We start from the raw sequence: 15281 nt of genomic DNA, 5'->3' as shown, positions 1-15281 counted from the left end.
CCCATCGTGCCTGTGACAGCTCTGTGAAAGGCCTGTTCAATTAATCTCATTTCACTGCTCTTTCCTCAAAGCCCTGCAATTTTTTACCCTTCAAGGATTTATCCAATTCCCTTTTACACATTAGTATGAAAGTTACTATTGAATCTGCTTCCACCACTTTTCAGGCAGCGCATTCCAGATCATTACAACTCGCTGCGAAATAAAAACGACTGCATATCTTCACTGGCTCTTTTGCCGATCATCTTAAATCTGAGTCCTTTGGTTACCGAGCCGTTTGCTACTGCAAACAGCTTCTAATTATTTACTCTATCAAAACTGTTAATGATTTTCATACCTCTATCAAATCACCCCTTAACATTTTTTTGTTCGAAGGAGAAAAAAAGCAGTTTCTTCAGTCACTCCACATAATTGAAGTCCCTCATCCCAGGAATCAATCTGGTAAATCTCTTCTGTACCTTCTCTGAGGCTTTGACATCCTTGCTAAAGTGCGGTGCTCAGATTGGATATAATACTCCCGTTGAGGCCAAAGCAGTGTTTTATAATGTTTTAGTATATTATTCTTCTATTTGTCTTCTATCCTCTATTAATAAAGTCCGGGATCTCTCATCTTTTACTGCCTTCTCAACTTGTCCTGCCACCTTCAAAGATTTGTGAACATATACCCACAGATCGCTCTGTTCCCCCACATTGTCTCTCCTATTCTTCGAGCAAACGTATCACTTCACACTTTTCTTCGTTAATTTACATCTGCCATGGATGGACCCATTTCACCAGTCTGTCTGTGTCCTCCTGAAGACTGTTACTATCCTCTACATTGTTTACCCCGTTTCTGAGTTTCGTCTCTTCTGCTAACTTTCAAATTATATCCTGTATACCCAAGTCCAGATGATTAATATATACCAGTCCAGGATCAATCTGGGCCTGTTTAAAAGGGATGTGCTGTCAGTCACGGATCGCTCTGGGCCTGTTTAAAAGGGATGTGTTGTCAGTCCCGGATCATTCTGTGCCTGTTTAGTTGGGGTGTGCTGTCAGTCCCGAATCATTCTGTGCCTGTTTAGAATGGGTGTTCTGTCAGTCCCGAATCATTCTGTTTCTGTTTAAATGGGGTGTGCTGTCAGACCCGGATCATTCTGTGTCTGTTTAAATGGGGTGTGCTGTCAGACCAGGATCATTCTGGGCCTCTTTAAAGGGGTGTGCTGTCAGTCCCGGATCATTCTGGGCCTGTTTAAAAGGGGTGTGCTGTCAGCCCCGAATCATTCTGTGGTTGTTTAAAAGGCGTGCGCTGTCGGTCCCAGATCATTCCATGCCTAGAATCATAGAGTCATAGAAAAATTCCGCAACAGAATGAGGCCATTCTCCCCATCGTGTACGCGCCAGCTGAGAAACGAGCCACCCAGCCCAATCCCACCTTCCCGCATTTTGTCCATGGTCCTGTTGGTCAAGGCTCTTCAGGTGCACATCCAGGCATTTTTTAAATGAGTTGAGGGTTTCTGCCTCTACCACCCTCTCAGGCAGTGTGTTCCAGACGCCCACCACTCTCTGGGTGAAAAAAGAATCCTCATTTCCGCTCTAAACATTCTACAAATCACTTTAAATTCATGCACCCTGATTATTGACCCCTCCACTAAGGGAAATAGGTCCTTCCTACCTGCTCTATCTCGGCCCCAAATAATTTAGGATACCTCAATCAAATCACCCCTCCGCCTCCTCTATTACAAGGAAAACAACACCAGCCGAGGTAAAATTCTCCAGTCCTGGCAACATCCTCGGAAATCTCCTCTGCAGCCTCTCTCGTGCAATTACATCCTTCCAGTAATGTGGTGATCAGAACTGTGCGCAGTACTCAAATGGTGGCCTCAGTTGTGTTTTATACAGTTCCAGCGTAACATCCCTGCTTTTATATTCTATGCCTGGGCTAACAAAGGAAAGCATTCCATATGCCTTCTTAACCACCTTATCAACCTTTCCTGCAACCTTCAGGGATCTGTCGACATGCACTCCAAGGTCCCTCACTTCATCTATACCTCACAGTATCCTCTCATTTATTGTGTATTCCCTTGCCTTGTTTGCTCTCCGGATTGAATTCCATTCGCCACTTTTCTGCCCACCTGACCAGTACATTGATACCTTCCTGCAGTCGACAGCTTTCCTCATCACTGTCAACCACATGGCCTATCTTTGTTTCATCCGCAAATTTCTTAATCATGCCCCCTACGTTTAAGTCGAAATCGTTAATGTATACCACAAAAAGAAAAGGACCTGGTACCGAGCAGTGCGGCACCCCACTGGAAACAGCCTTCCAGTGGCAAAAATATCCGTCAACCATTACAATTTGCTTCCTGCAAAAGAGCCAATTTCGGATCCAATTTGCCACTCTCCCTTGGATCCCATGGGCCTTTACTTTTTTGATCAATCTGCCATGTGGGACCTTGTCAAAAGCCTTGTTAAAATCCATGTAGACTACATCAATTGCGCTACTCTCATCGATCCTCCTTGTCACCTCATCGAAACATTCCATCCAGTTAGTCAGACACGATCTCCCCTTAACAAATCCGTGCTGACTGTCCTTGATCAGTTCATGCCTTTCTAAGTGACAGTATATCCCGTTCCTCAGAATTGATACCAATAATTTGCCAACCACTGAGTTTAGGCTGACTGGCCTGTAATAATCGGCCTATCCCTCACTCCCTTTTTAAACAGCGGTACAATGTTCGCAGTCCTCCAATACTCCTGCACTGCCCCTGGATCCAGTAAAGTTTGAACAATGTTTGTTCAAGCCTCCGCTATTTCCTCCCTGACTTCTTTTAACGGCCTCTGATACATTTCATCCGGCCCGAGTGATTTATCCAGTTTCAAAGAAGTTAATTCTCTTAATACTTCCTCTCTCACTATGTTTATCCCATCCAATATTTCACACTCCTCCTCAACTTCAATCCCCAATCATTTAGTTTTTATTTAAAAGGGATGCGCTGTCACTTCCGGATCATTCTGTGTCTGGTTAAAAAGGGTTTGCTGTTCGTTCCGGATCATTCTGTCCCTGTTTAAAAGGGGTTTGCTGTCAGTCCCGGATCATTCTGTATCTGTTTAAAAGGGGTTTGCTGTTAGTCTCGGATCATTCTATCCCTGTTTAAAAGGGATGTGCTGTCAGTCCCGGATCATTCTGTGTCTGTTTACCGGTGGAACAGAGATCAGACCGTGAAATATTAAAGTGCACGGGGAGCGTGCATGAAAGAGGGGTCTGATTTCGAGCTCATGTGGATGCAATACTTCGGGTGGAGTTAAGGGTGAAATGTCCTGCTTGTGTGCCTGGCACATCCTGTCAGATCAGCTCGAGTTTTAAAACCAGAAGTGGGGCCAAAAACACAACCTTGTGATCTGAAAGATAGAGAACTGCCAACTGAGGCAAGCTGCCAACTGATTCACGGTTACACAGAAGGGAAATTCGTTTTCTCCGAATATTTTCAGAGAGTCCCTCCCCGTGTATGCGATTATAAATACAGCAAACTCTCTGAGTCCAGATACAGAACTTGTGAACTCCAGCCGTCTGACCCTGACTCTGAGGAACTCAGCGGAAGATGATGAAAGTCCTGCTCTTGGTATTTGGAGTCCTGGTGCTGACTCAGTCCATCCCTGCTGATCGGTGGAGGTTGGAAGGAAGAGCATTTGTCGGAAGTACCATACGTAAGTTTCTCTGATCTCTCAGCACCAAGTTTTGTTTAAACTATTTTATGATCTGAATGAAGCTTACGGTTTGATTGGTTAAATTAATATTATTGTAAGAATGATTGAAGAATTTAACCTGAACCAACTAAATCCCCCGATTGTTTAGTCGGTACCTGAGCGGGTCGTGGGGATGGTGGGTGTTGTTTGATGATCCAAACAGACCAGGAATTAAAGCACAAATTACTGGCCAGTGCCAAGTCAGTGGATCTCAGCCGGAGCATTGACCTGTTTGGGAGACTCAGTAATTGGCCTCAGTGCCCAGGTATTACGGAGGGCGAAACACACAGTTCCTGCTCCCGATCAGTGCTACCTGCTACAAAGTGTGAGAGTGCGAACGGCATCAGGAACTCCTTCAGCCCCTTTCCCTCACACTCACTGCTCAGACCCAGATGAAGAATGGTGAATTGGGAGCGATACTGGAGGCATCTGTGGAACCGGACCCCAGACACGAGTCAGATTTTCATAACATGAGGGGAGGGGATTGGATCAAAAGGGTTTCAAAACAGGTTTCTGAATCCTAATAATTCTGCAGTCTTCATAGAGATCAGAATGTGAGGACATGAACTAAGTAGAGGAATCAACGGTGAAACTATCAAGTTTCAGTCGCCGGGTGTCAGTTTGCCTCAGTTGGGAATTGAGTGAACATGTTGTGGGTTGATGTGCCACTCCAGTACATACAGCCCAGCACTGGGGGAGTGCTGCACTGTTAGAGGTGTCATTTTTTGAATGAATCGTTAAACGGAGACCTTGTCTTCCCGTTCATGGGGCAGCAAACATTTGGTGGCATTATTTGAAGAGCTGGGAGTTCTCCTGGTGTCCTGGACCAACATTACTCTCTCAACGAACATGACCAGAAACTCCCCACACTGTCAAGTCTCATTTGCTGTTTGTGGGACTTTGCTGTGAGCAATTTGGTTTCAAAAAAGTGTCGGCACTTCAGAAATAATCCTTTGTCTTTGAAACACCTTCGACCCTTCTGTTGACGGGAAAGGCTCTATATAAATGTCAGATCTTTCTTTTCTTTGTCTCTGGTCTCAGAGAGCGGGAATGGTGGGCTCCATTCTGTGGAAAACCTATTGGGCTGTCCTTGAGAACAAAGAGTGAGTCTCTGCAGGTCGGGGAGAGGTCAATGTGAGGTTTAATGAAGTACAAATGAGCTGAGGTTCATGTGTGGTGCAGAGTCAGTCCCAGTAACACGGACAGACTCAGCTTCATGTTTTCTCATTGATCTCCCACCCTCTGTGTTCAGAACGGTCAATTAATTAACTCTTCATTTTGGATTTTAGTGCACTTGTTCAACTGTAGCTCGGTTGGAGCAATGTGTCGTGAGGGATCTTGTAACACAAACGAGGCGACTCTGCTGCTGATCTGCCACGATGGGTTCCAATGTTGCAGACCGAACTAGTTAAAGATCCAGTGATGGATTCTCACCAGCTCAAGCGCTCCAAGTTCTCACTGAATGAACCCTTCGTTCACGGGGAGCAGGCTCTGTTTGATTGTGTGCGTCCCATAACCCTCTGACCCTGTATTACTGCTGTCTGAATAATGGGCTGTACTCAGAAATAAATCTCACTGCATTGATCACAGCTTCATATCCGTGTCTTGTTTCTCTTTTGGATCATTGTGTCCCAGGTTTGCGTGCTCAGGGGTCTTATGAGACTGCGGGAAGATGTGGGAATCGTAGGTAATGAGAAGAGGAGACCAGAGCAGGGAATCTCTGAAAGTGCCTAATAACACATTCAGAAAGTTACTGAAATAAGACAGGCGTTCAAGGTTCAAGATATCTCACTTGACCGGGTTTCTTCAGAAGGTTGGAAGGCGACACACATTGCATCAGGTCCATCAGATTGCTTGATTGGTCATTGAAGCGGGAGCTTCAACTTTGAATCTAACCCGTGCTCTTCCTGCCCTGGGAGTATTTGATGGAGACAGTGTAGAGGGGGCTTCACTCTCTATCTAACCCTTGCCGTACCTGCCCTGGGAGAGTTTGATATACCAGTGTTGAGGGCGATTGAAAAGAGACCCATGTGAAGCTGGCAGTATAACTCGATGCTGTTGGATGAAGCTGCTCTGACATCAGTAACTATGTCAAAATCATTACTTACTGAACACAATGGTATGGGTTCAAAATCTGTGATTATAACCCAACAGCGCTCTTATAATAGAAGAATAAAAATATAAGAAATATTTAACTGTGTTGGGAAGCAAAGATAAAACATATTCCACCTTCTGTCTCTCTCTCTGCCTCTGCCGCCTCCCTCGGTCTCGTTTTCACTCACTCTTTCTCTCTTTGACTTATTTTATCTCTCTCTATGCTTCATCTTTCTCTACATCTGATTTATCTGCATTTGTTTATTTAACTCTGGCGCTGTCACTCCCTGCCTCGTTCTCCCTCTTTCATTCACCTTGACGGGGTCTCTCTTTTCTGTCTCTCAATCTCTCTCTCTCTCTCTCTACCTCTCGCTTATTTCACTCTGCCTCGTCTCTCTTACACTTCCTGCTTTACTCTCTTCTCTATCTCTCGTTCCCTCTTCTTGCCTCGCTCTCATTCCCCCTCACTCCATCTGTATCGTCCCTCTCTCTTCTCTCTGCCTCATTTTTTCTCGCCAACTCTGCCGCTTTCCTGTCTCTCGCTCGTCTTTCTCTCTCTGCCTCATTCTCTTCCTTTCCATCTCTGCTGCTTTACCTTCCCTCCCGCCTTTCTATCTCTCTGCCTCATTCTATCTCGCCTACCCTCTCTTTTCTCTCTCTCTAAATCTCCCCCTCTCTCTCTTATTTCCACCTGTCACTGTTTCCTATCTGTCTGTCACTTACCCACTTTTTCTCTCTATCCGTGTCTTCTTTCTAAGTTAAGATCCCTGATGCAACAGGACGATCCAAACACAAAGACTTTCACACTGATCCCAGCCTGTACTCTGAACACATTGCATGAGCTGATCACAGCTTCTGCACCCATAGTTCGCAAATTAGCTGCTCAGGATGTGCAAGGCCCACCAGTGGCATGGAATCCTGCAAGATTTTGACATTGCTCGAGAGCGAAGCCTGCTTTTGGTCCTAACTTCTGCTGCACCTCTGCCTCCACGTCTCATCCAGCCTCGATTCTTGAACTAATTTTATTATCTTCCATCCTCAAGTGACATTTACACACTCTTCTTCATCCATGAATTATCCATGCCTCTGATTTGGTTCTCTCTGCGAATCTTTTGGACCTTGTTTCTCCTTATTTTTGACAGTCCGTCTCTGTTACTGAATCTGTTTGTTCATTTTCTAATTTGATGTGAAATTTTTGAATAGCTGGCAAGCAATACCTGATATTTTGCTCAGCGTATTTCCACAAATAGAGATGAATCTAGGGAGCAGAAATTAACCAAATGAACCTTCTTTGAATCTTCTCTTTGGCAAGTATATCTTTCTTTGGGTAAGGAGGCCAAAACTGTACACATTACTCCAGGTGCGATCTCACCAGAGCCCTGTACAATTGCAGCAAGTCCCCCTTACTATTTAACCCAACCCCCTTGCAATAAAGGCTAACATGCCATTTGCCATCCTAATTGTTTCTCGTACCTGCATGCTAACTTTCTATGATTCCTCCACAAGGACACCCAAATCCCTTTTAAATCCAGATATAAACACACGAGGGAGAAATGAACAGAAGGGTATGCTGATAGGGTTAGATGAAATCGGGTGGAGGAGAGATAGAACAGGAGTTAAAGTTCAATATTGGGTTAAGGCCAATTTTACTAAGCTGAGAAGTGATTTAGCAAAAGTGAAATAGAAACAGCTACTTGAAGGTAAATCAGTGTCAGAGCAGTCGGAGCCATTAAAAGGGAAATTCAAGGGTTTCAGAGTAAACGTGTTGGCACAAAGATAAAGGGTGGGACTGCCAAATCTAGAGCCTCCTGGGTGACAAGTAGCATACAGGGTAAGATAAAGCAAAAAAAAGGAATCTTATGTCAGACACCAAGTGCTCAATACTGCAGAAAGCCTAGAGGAGTATGGAAAATGAAATTAAATTAAATAGGTGAAATTTAAAAGGAAATTAGGAAAGCAAAGAATAATACTGGTAATTAAAATTATGGAAAACCCAAAAAATGTTTTATAAATGCATAAAGAGCAAGAGGATAACTGTGGAAAAAGTACAGACTATTGGAGATCAAAAAGCTAACCCATGTGTGGAGGTGGAAAATGTGGGTCTGGTTCTAAATGAATACTTTAATTCTGTCTTCACAAAGGAGAGGGATAATGCAGGAATTGAAGTTAAGAAGGAGGAGTGTGAAATATTGGATGGCATAAACATAGCGAGAGAGGAAATATTAAGGAGATTGGAATTTTTGACAGTCGATAAATCACTCGGCCCGGATGAAATGTATCCCAGGCTGCTCAGAAAAAACAAGGGAGGCACTAGCGGAGGTTCTGACCATCATTTTCCAATCCTCCCTGGCTGCAGGTATTTTGCCAGAGGATTGGAGGACTCTTCAATCTGTACCATTGTGTAAAAAGGGAGAAAGAGATAGATAGAGTAATATATCCAGTCAGTCTAACCTCGGTGGTGGGCAAATTATTGGAATCGATTCTGAGGGATAACATTAACCTTCATTTAGAAAGGCACGGGTTAATCAAGGACAGTCAGCTTGGATTTGTTAAGGGAGGGTCGTGTCTGAATAACTTGATTGAATTTTTTGAGCAGGTAAGAAGGAGGGTAACGCGTTTGATCTCGTGTACATGGATTTTAGCAAGGCTTTTGACAAGCTCCCACATGGCAGACTGGTCAAAAAGTACAATCCCATGTGATCCAAGGGAGAGTGATTGATTGGCTCAGTCGCAGGAAGTAAAGGGTCATGGTCGAAGGGCATTTTTGCGACTGGAAGGCTGTTTTCAGTCGGGTTCCGCAAGGTTCAGTGCTCGGTCCGTTGCTTTTTCTGGTATATATTAATGGTTTGGACTTGAATGTGGTGGGCTTGATCAAGAAGTTTGCAGGTGATACAAAAATTGGCTGTGTTGTTGTCAGTGAGGAGCAAAGCTGTAGACTGCAGGAAGATATTAATGGACAAGTCAGGTGGGCAGAAAAGTGGCAAATGGAATTCCATCCAGAGAAGTGTGAGATAATGCATTTGGGAAAGGCAAACAAGGCAAGGGAATAAACAATAAATGGGAGGATACTGAGAGTTGTAGAGGAACAAAGGGACCTTGGAGTGCATATCCGCAGATCCCTGAAGGTAGCAGGACTTGTAGATAAGGTGCTTAAGAAGGCATATGGAATACATTCCTTTATTAGCCGAGGCATAGAATATAAGAGCAGGGAGGTTATACTAGAACTGTATAAAACATTGGTTAGGCCACAGCTTGAATACTGCGTGTTGTTCTGGTCACACATTAAAAGAAAGATGTGATTGCACTCAGTAGGGTGCAGAGGATATTTACGAGGACATTGCAAGGGCTGGAGAATTTTAGCTATGAGAAAAGATTGGATAGGCTGGGGTTTGTTTTCATTGGAACAAAGGAGGCTGAGGAGAGATTTACTTGAGGTACATAATATAATGATGGGACTAGATAGAGTGGATAAAAATTACCTATTTCTCTTAGCAGAGATGTCAGTGCCAGGGGACACAGATTTAAAGGAATTGGTAGAAGGATTAGAGGGGAGTTGAGGACAAAGAAATTCATCAAGAGGGTGGTGGGGGTCTGGAACTCACTGCCTGAAAGGGTGGAAGTGGCAGAAACTCGCAACTCATTTAAAAAACACTTGGATGAGCACTTGAAGTGCCGTAACCTACACGGCTACGGACCAAGTGCTGGAAAGTGGGATTAAGCTGCATAGCTCTTTATCGGCCGGCACGGACACAGTGGGCCGAATTACCTCCTTCTGTGCTTTAGCTTTCCATGATTCTATACCTTTATGTTTGTGTATGTGTATGTCTGTGCATGTGCCTTGATATGTGTCCATGTGCCTTTATGTGTGTGTATTTGCCTGTATGAGTATGTATGAATATTTGTGCGTATCTACCTTTATGTGTGTGTGTGTGGCTTTATGTGTGTGTATGTGTATATATGTGTGTATGTTCCCGTATGTGTGTGTATGTGCCTTTCTGTGTGTGTGTGTGTGCCCGTATGAGTGTGTGTGTGTGTATATGTATGTATGTGCCTTTTTATATATATATATATATATATATATATATATATATATATACATGTTTGTGTTTTTGCCCTATGTGTGTGTCTGTGACTTTATATGTATGTATATGCGTGTATATGTGTGTATGTGCCTGTCTGTATGTGTATGTTCATGTTTGTGTGTATGTGTGTGCGCATCTGTGACTTTATGTGTGTGGATGTGCTTTTCTGTGTATGGATGTGCCTATATGTGTTTGTATGTGTGTGCATGTGACTGTATATATTTGTGTGTGATGAAAGTGCTGCTCTCGGTACTTGGAATCATGCTGCTGACTGCCCGAGAGGGGCGGGTGGAAGAGAGACCTGACTCGGTGAGATATTAAAGAGTCGAGCAGCGAGCAGGAGAGAGAGGTCAGATTTAGTGATGCATCAAGATTAGAGATGATTCAGGCCTATGTTATACAATTTTACAGAGTTTAGAGATGTTTCAGGCCTATGTTATACAATGTAACAGAGATTAGAGATGTTTCAGACCTATGTTATACAATTTTACAGAGATTAGAGATGTTTCAGACCTATGTTATACAATTTTACAGAGATTAGAGATGATTCAGGCCTGTGCTACACGTTGTTTCAGAGATTACAAATGTTTCAACCCTACGTATTCATTGTTGCAGAGATTACAGATGTTTCATGCCTATGATATACATTGTTGCAGCGATTACAAATGTTTGAGGCCTACGTTATTCATTGTTGCAGAGATTACAGATGTTTCAGGCCTATGTTATACATTGTTGCAGAGATTACAGATATTTCAGGCCTATGTTGTACATTTTCATAAATTGCTACCCTCCAGCAGTTCCTTTGATAGACAGCTGCAGAGGATTTGTTTCCCGGGAATGCCAACTTGCAAAGCAAATTGAAAGTGCCAGAAGCTCTTCTAGGAAGTGGCCGGTTAACTCTGTGTCAGTTTAAAAGGGTTGGGCTGTCAGTCCTAGAACATTTTATGCCAGTTTAAAATGGGTGCGCTGTCAGTCCCGGATCACAGAATCAAGTTGCTGATCATAACCTGAACCCGCAGACAGCTCCATCACACTGGAGATCTCAACACACTGAGGTGAACTGGGGCATGAAAAACATTCATTTAATGAAACAAATACTTCAAACAGGGAGTATTGAGCCTACACAGAAATACGGAGATCAGAGGAGCCTGCAGCAAAGGCAAAGCAGTTAGGAAGGGAGATTTTAATTTTCACATAGACTGGGACATAAGGGCAATACATTTCTAGAGTGCATCGAGCTCAGTTTTCTCAAACAATATCATAGAACTGAGAGGTTGCACATGTCAGGAAAGAGAGAACAAGCTGGGGCTCTTTTCTCTCGAAAAGAGAAGACTGAGGACTTACGTGATCGAGGTTTTTAAGATTAATGATCTGTTTGATAGGGTAGACGTAGAGAAGATGTAGGGGAGACCAGAACCAGGGGTCATTATTATAAGATAGTTACGAATAAATCGAATTGAATCGAAAAATGAATGCAGGAGAAACTTCTTTCCCCAGATGGTGCTGAGAATGTGAAACTTGCTACCACAAAGGATAGTTGAGACGAATAGCAAAGATGGATTTAAGGGGAGATACATGCAGAGAGAGGGAGAGCCTGCTCCGCCATTCAATCAGATCATGGCTGAACTTCCACCTCAACTCCAATTTCCCGCCCGATCCCCATACCCCTTGATTCCCCTAAAGTCCAAAAATCTATCAATCCCAGCCTTGAACATACTCAACGACTGAGCATCCACAGCCCTCTGGGGGAGAGAATTCCAAAGATTCGCAAACCTCTGAGTGAAGAAATTTCTCCTAATCTCAGTCGTAAATGGCCGACCCCTTGTCCGAAGACTGTTCGCCTTTGTTCGACACTCGCCAGCCAGGGGAAACAATCTCTCAGCATCGATCCTGTCAAGCCCCCTCCGAATCTTATATTCTATTTTATATGTTTCAATGAGATGCGAAATGAATAGAAGGATATGGTGATGGGGTTAGATGAAGAAATATGGGAGGGGGCTCGTTTGGAGCATAAACACTGGCATGGAACTGTTGGGCCGAATGGCCTGTTTCTGAGCTGTACAGTCTACGAAATCCTGGAATTTACCACACATTCGGCCCGTCATACCTGTGCTGGCACTTTGAAAGAAGTGCCCGATTTATTCCCACATCCCATCTTTTTCCCCACAACCCTGCAAATTAGTCCTCTTCAAGGGCATGTCCAATTGCCTTTTGAAAGTTCTTATGGAATGTGGTTTCACTGTTCTTTCATATGTTGCATTCCAAATCATAATAAACCTCAGTGAAAAGTGTGTCCTCATTTCCCCTCTGGATCTTTTGCCAATTAGTTTATTATCACAGAGAGGACGGGTACAGAGAGAGAGAGAGTAGAGGGCAAGAGAAAGGGAGAGTATAGAGGGAGAGAGAGAGAGAGAGAGAGTAGAGGCAGAGCGATTAAGAGAGAGAGAGAGAGAGACAGAGACAGAGACAGAGGAGGGTGAGAAAGAGAGAGTAAAAGGAGACAGAAGGTAGAGGGAGAGAGAGTGGGGCAGAGAGAGAGAGATAGAAAGAGTAAGGTGAGAAAGAGAGAGTAGAGAGAGAGAGGTTCAGAGAGAGAGAGAAGAGGGGATGAGGCAGAGAGAGGATAAAGAGAAGGAGAGCACAAAAAGTTAAAAAGAGACAGAGGGGAAGACTGAGAAAGACAAGGGGGAGAGTGAGAGTGACCGATCGAGGGACGCGAGAGAGAGAGAAACAGGCAGAGAGAGAGAAACAGGGGAGATACATGCAGAGAGAGGGAGAGACGGGGACTGGGTGAGTGATAGAGACTGGTCAGAGTGAGAGTGGAATGACAGAGAGAGAGAGAGAATCAGGGTCACAGCATCACAGAGAGGTGGAATCACCGAGAATGGGGGGAGGCAGTGATCTCTGGAGAAGGCCCAGGCAACATCCCGGCCTCTGTTAGTAGATCTCATCCGGTGTCGGACTGGCACCCACACACAGAGCATGGGAGAGTGTTGATGGAGCTTTACTCTGTATCTAACCTCTGTTGTACCTGCCCTGGGATTGTTGAAGGGACAGTGTTGGAGGAGCTTCACTCTGTATCTAACCCGAGTTGGTCCTGCCGTGGTTGACGGTTGTTTTTGCGACTGGAAGGCTGTTTCCATTCGGGTCCCGCAAGGCTCAGTAGTAGGTCTCTTCTGCTTTTTGTGGTATATATTATTGATTTGGCCTTGAATGTGAGGAGCTTGACCATGAAGTTTGCAGATGATTCACAAATTGGCCGTGTGGTTGACCGTGAGGAGGAACGCTGTGGACTTCAGGACGATATCAATGGACTGGTCAGGTGGGCAGAAAAGTGACAAATGGAATTCAATGCAGAGAATTGTGAGGAAATGCATTTGGAAACGGGAAACAAGGCAATGGAGTACACAATAAATGGGGGGATACTGAGAGGATTAGATGAACCAACGGACCTTGGAGTGCATGTTCACAGATCCCTGATGGTAGCAGGACAGGTAGATCAGATGGTTCGAAAGGCATACGGGATACTTTCCTTTTTTAGCGGAGTCATAGAATACAAGGGAGGTTATGCTAGAACAGCATAAAACATTGGTCAGGCGACAGCTTGAATACTTGCTGCAATTCTGGTCACCACATTACAGTAAAGATGTGATTGCACTCGAGAGGGGACAGAAGAGATTTGCCAGGATATTGCCAGCGCTGGAGAATTTTATCGATGAGTAAAGATTGAACATGCTGGGTTTGTTTTCTTTGGAACAGATGTTCAATAAAGCTCCGTCAACGCCAACACAGAAATCTCCAGAGCAGGGTCTTTGGTCAGAGTGTGGTCTGTCTTCAGAGTGTGGTCTGTGTTAAGCGTGGGGTCTGTGTTTAGAGCGTGATCTGTGTTCAGAGTGGGGTCTGTCTTCAGAGTGGGGTCTGTGTTCAGAGTGTGGTCTGTGTTCAGAGTGTGGTCTGTGTTCAGAGCGTGATCTGTGTTCACAGTGAGATCTGTGTTAAGCGTGGGGTCTGTGTTCAGAGTGGAGTATTTGTACAGAATAGGGTCTACTTGTTCAGAGTGGGGTCAATGTTTAGAGAAGGGTCCATGTTCAGAGTGGGATCTTTGTTCAGAGTGGAGGTCTGTGTTCAGTGTTGAGTCAATGTTCAGAGTGGGGTTTGCTTAGAATGGTGTCTTTGTTCAGAGTGGGGTCCGTGTTCAGATTGGGGTCTTTGTTCAGAGTGGGTTCTGTGTTCAGAGTGCGGTCTGTGTTCAGAATTGGATTTGCGTTCAATGTGTGTCTGTGTTCAGAGTGGGGTCTGTGTTCAGAGTGGGGTCTGTGTTCATAGTGGGGACAGTGTTCAGAATGGGGTCTGTGTTCCGTGTGGGATCTGTGTTCAGTGTCAAGCTTTGTTTATAAATAGATTCCTCAGACGAATTTATAAAGGATTCAACTGCTTGCAGAATGTCTAAGAGCGTGCGGCTCAAAGAGATAGATGGAGGCAAAGCTCTCTGAAGAAATTTGTTTTATAGCAGCTTTTGAAGGCACTTGCAGACACCTTACAGACTATTTACCAATTCGGGACTTATTAAGGATGTCTTTTCATTACTGGCTCTAAATATGTTACGGTCTGAACTCTGCGCAGCAATATTATCTGAGATATTTAGTTCCCAGGGGTGAATGTTCATAGTGTTCCCCTCATGTGACACAGGTCCCTGTCTCACAGTTTGTTCTGGACACAATTTTGTGAGAATTGCGCCTTCAACAAAACAGAATTCTTGCTTCCCCCTCAGCAATCTCTGTTCAGTATGAAGATATATTCTGTCGATGAGGTGGCTTTGTTGCTAGGAATCCGAAGTAAGGAATTCAGTTGAAAACTGACCAAAGTGCTACATTTACAGAGAAAAACAGCTAAAATGGGGAAAATAAAAAAAGCAGATTTACAGCATACTTAGAGAAAGAAGTAAAGTGGAGGAGAGGAAGATTCGATGGCGAAGAGGAGGGGGAAATGTAAATGACATATGTAATGTAACAAAGGTAAGTGCAGCCATGGAGGGAGAAGGAGAAGTGAGGGGAGAGGAACAGCATCGTCCAGATGTACAATAATGTTTCCTGTACACTAACAAAGACATCTTCAGATGCTCAGAGTAGGGTCCGTGTACAGACTGAAGAACTGTATTCAGATTGGGATCTGTGTTCAGTGAGGGGTCTGTGTTCAGAGTATGGTCCTTATGCAGTGGTAGTTGGTATTCAGTGTCAGGTTTTGATTATAAATCGATACCTCAGGATACTTTACAAAGACTGTGTGAGAGAGTGCGGATTAAAGCGAAAATTGAGGAAATGCCCTTTGAAGAAATAGGTTTTATTGATTCCTTTGAGGGCACATGATCGGCACCTCAGAGCAACT

The 15281-nt window shown here is 44.2% G+C and overlaps 2 long non-coding RNA genes across 2 annotated transcripts in view; one reads left to right on the top strand and one right to left on the bottom strand.

Moving 5' to 3' along the window:
• LOC137307037 (uncharacterized) overlaps positions 1 to 15281 on the bottom strand; it is a 44423-nt gene that overhangs the window by 15321 nt on the left and 13821 nt on the right. The gene's annotated exons all lie outside the window — the stretch shown is intronic.
• On the top strand, positions 3288 to 5305 carry LOC137307036 (uncharacterized). Its single transcript, XR_010958999.1, has 2 exons — positions 3288 to 3681; positions 5010 to 5305. It is a non-coding gene; the product is annotated as an uncharacterized lncRNA (long non-coding RNA).

The sequence above is a fragment of the Heptranchias perlo genome, chromosome X (genome assembly GCF_035084215.1).
Source record: "Heptranchias perlo isolate sHepPer1 chromosome X, sHepPer1.hap1, whole genome shotgun sequence".
Lineage (NCBI taxonomy): Eukaryota > Metazoa > Chordata > Chondrichthyes > Hexanchiformes > Hexanchidae > Heptranchias > Heptranchias perlo.
Note: the sequence above shows the minus strand (reverse complement) of the source record. Positions and strands in the feature narration are given on the sequence as shown.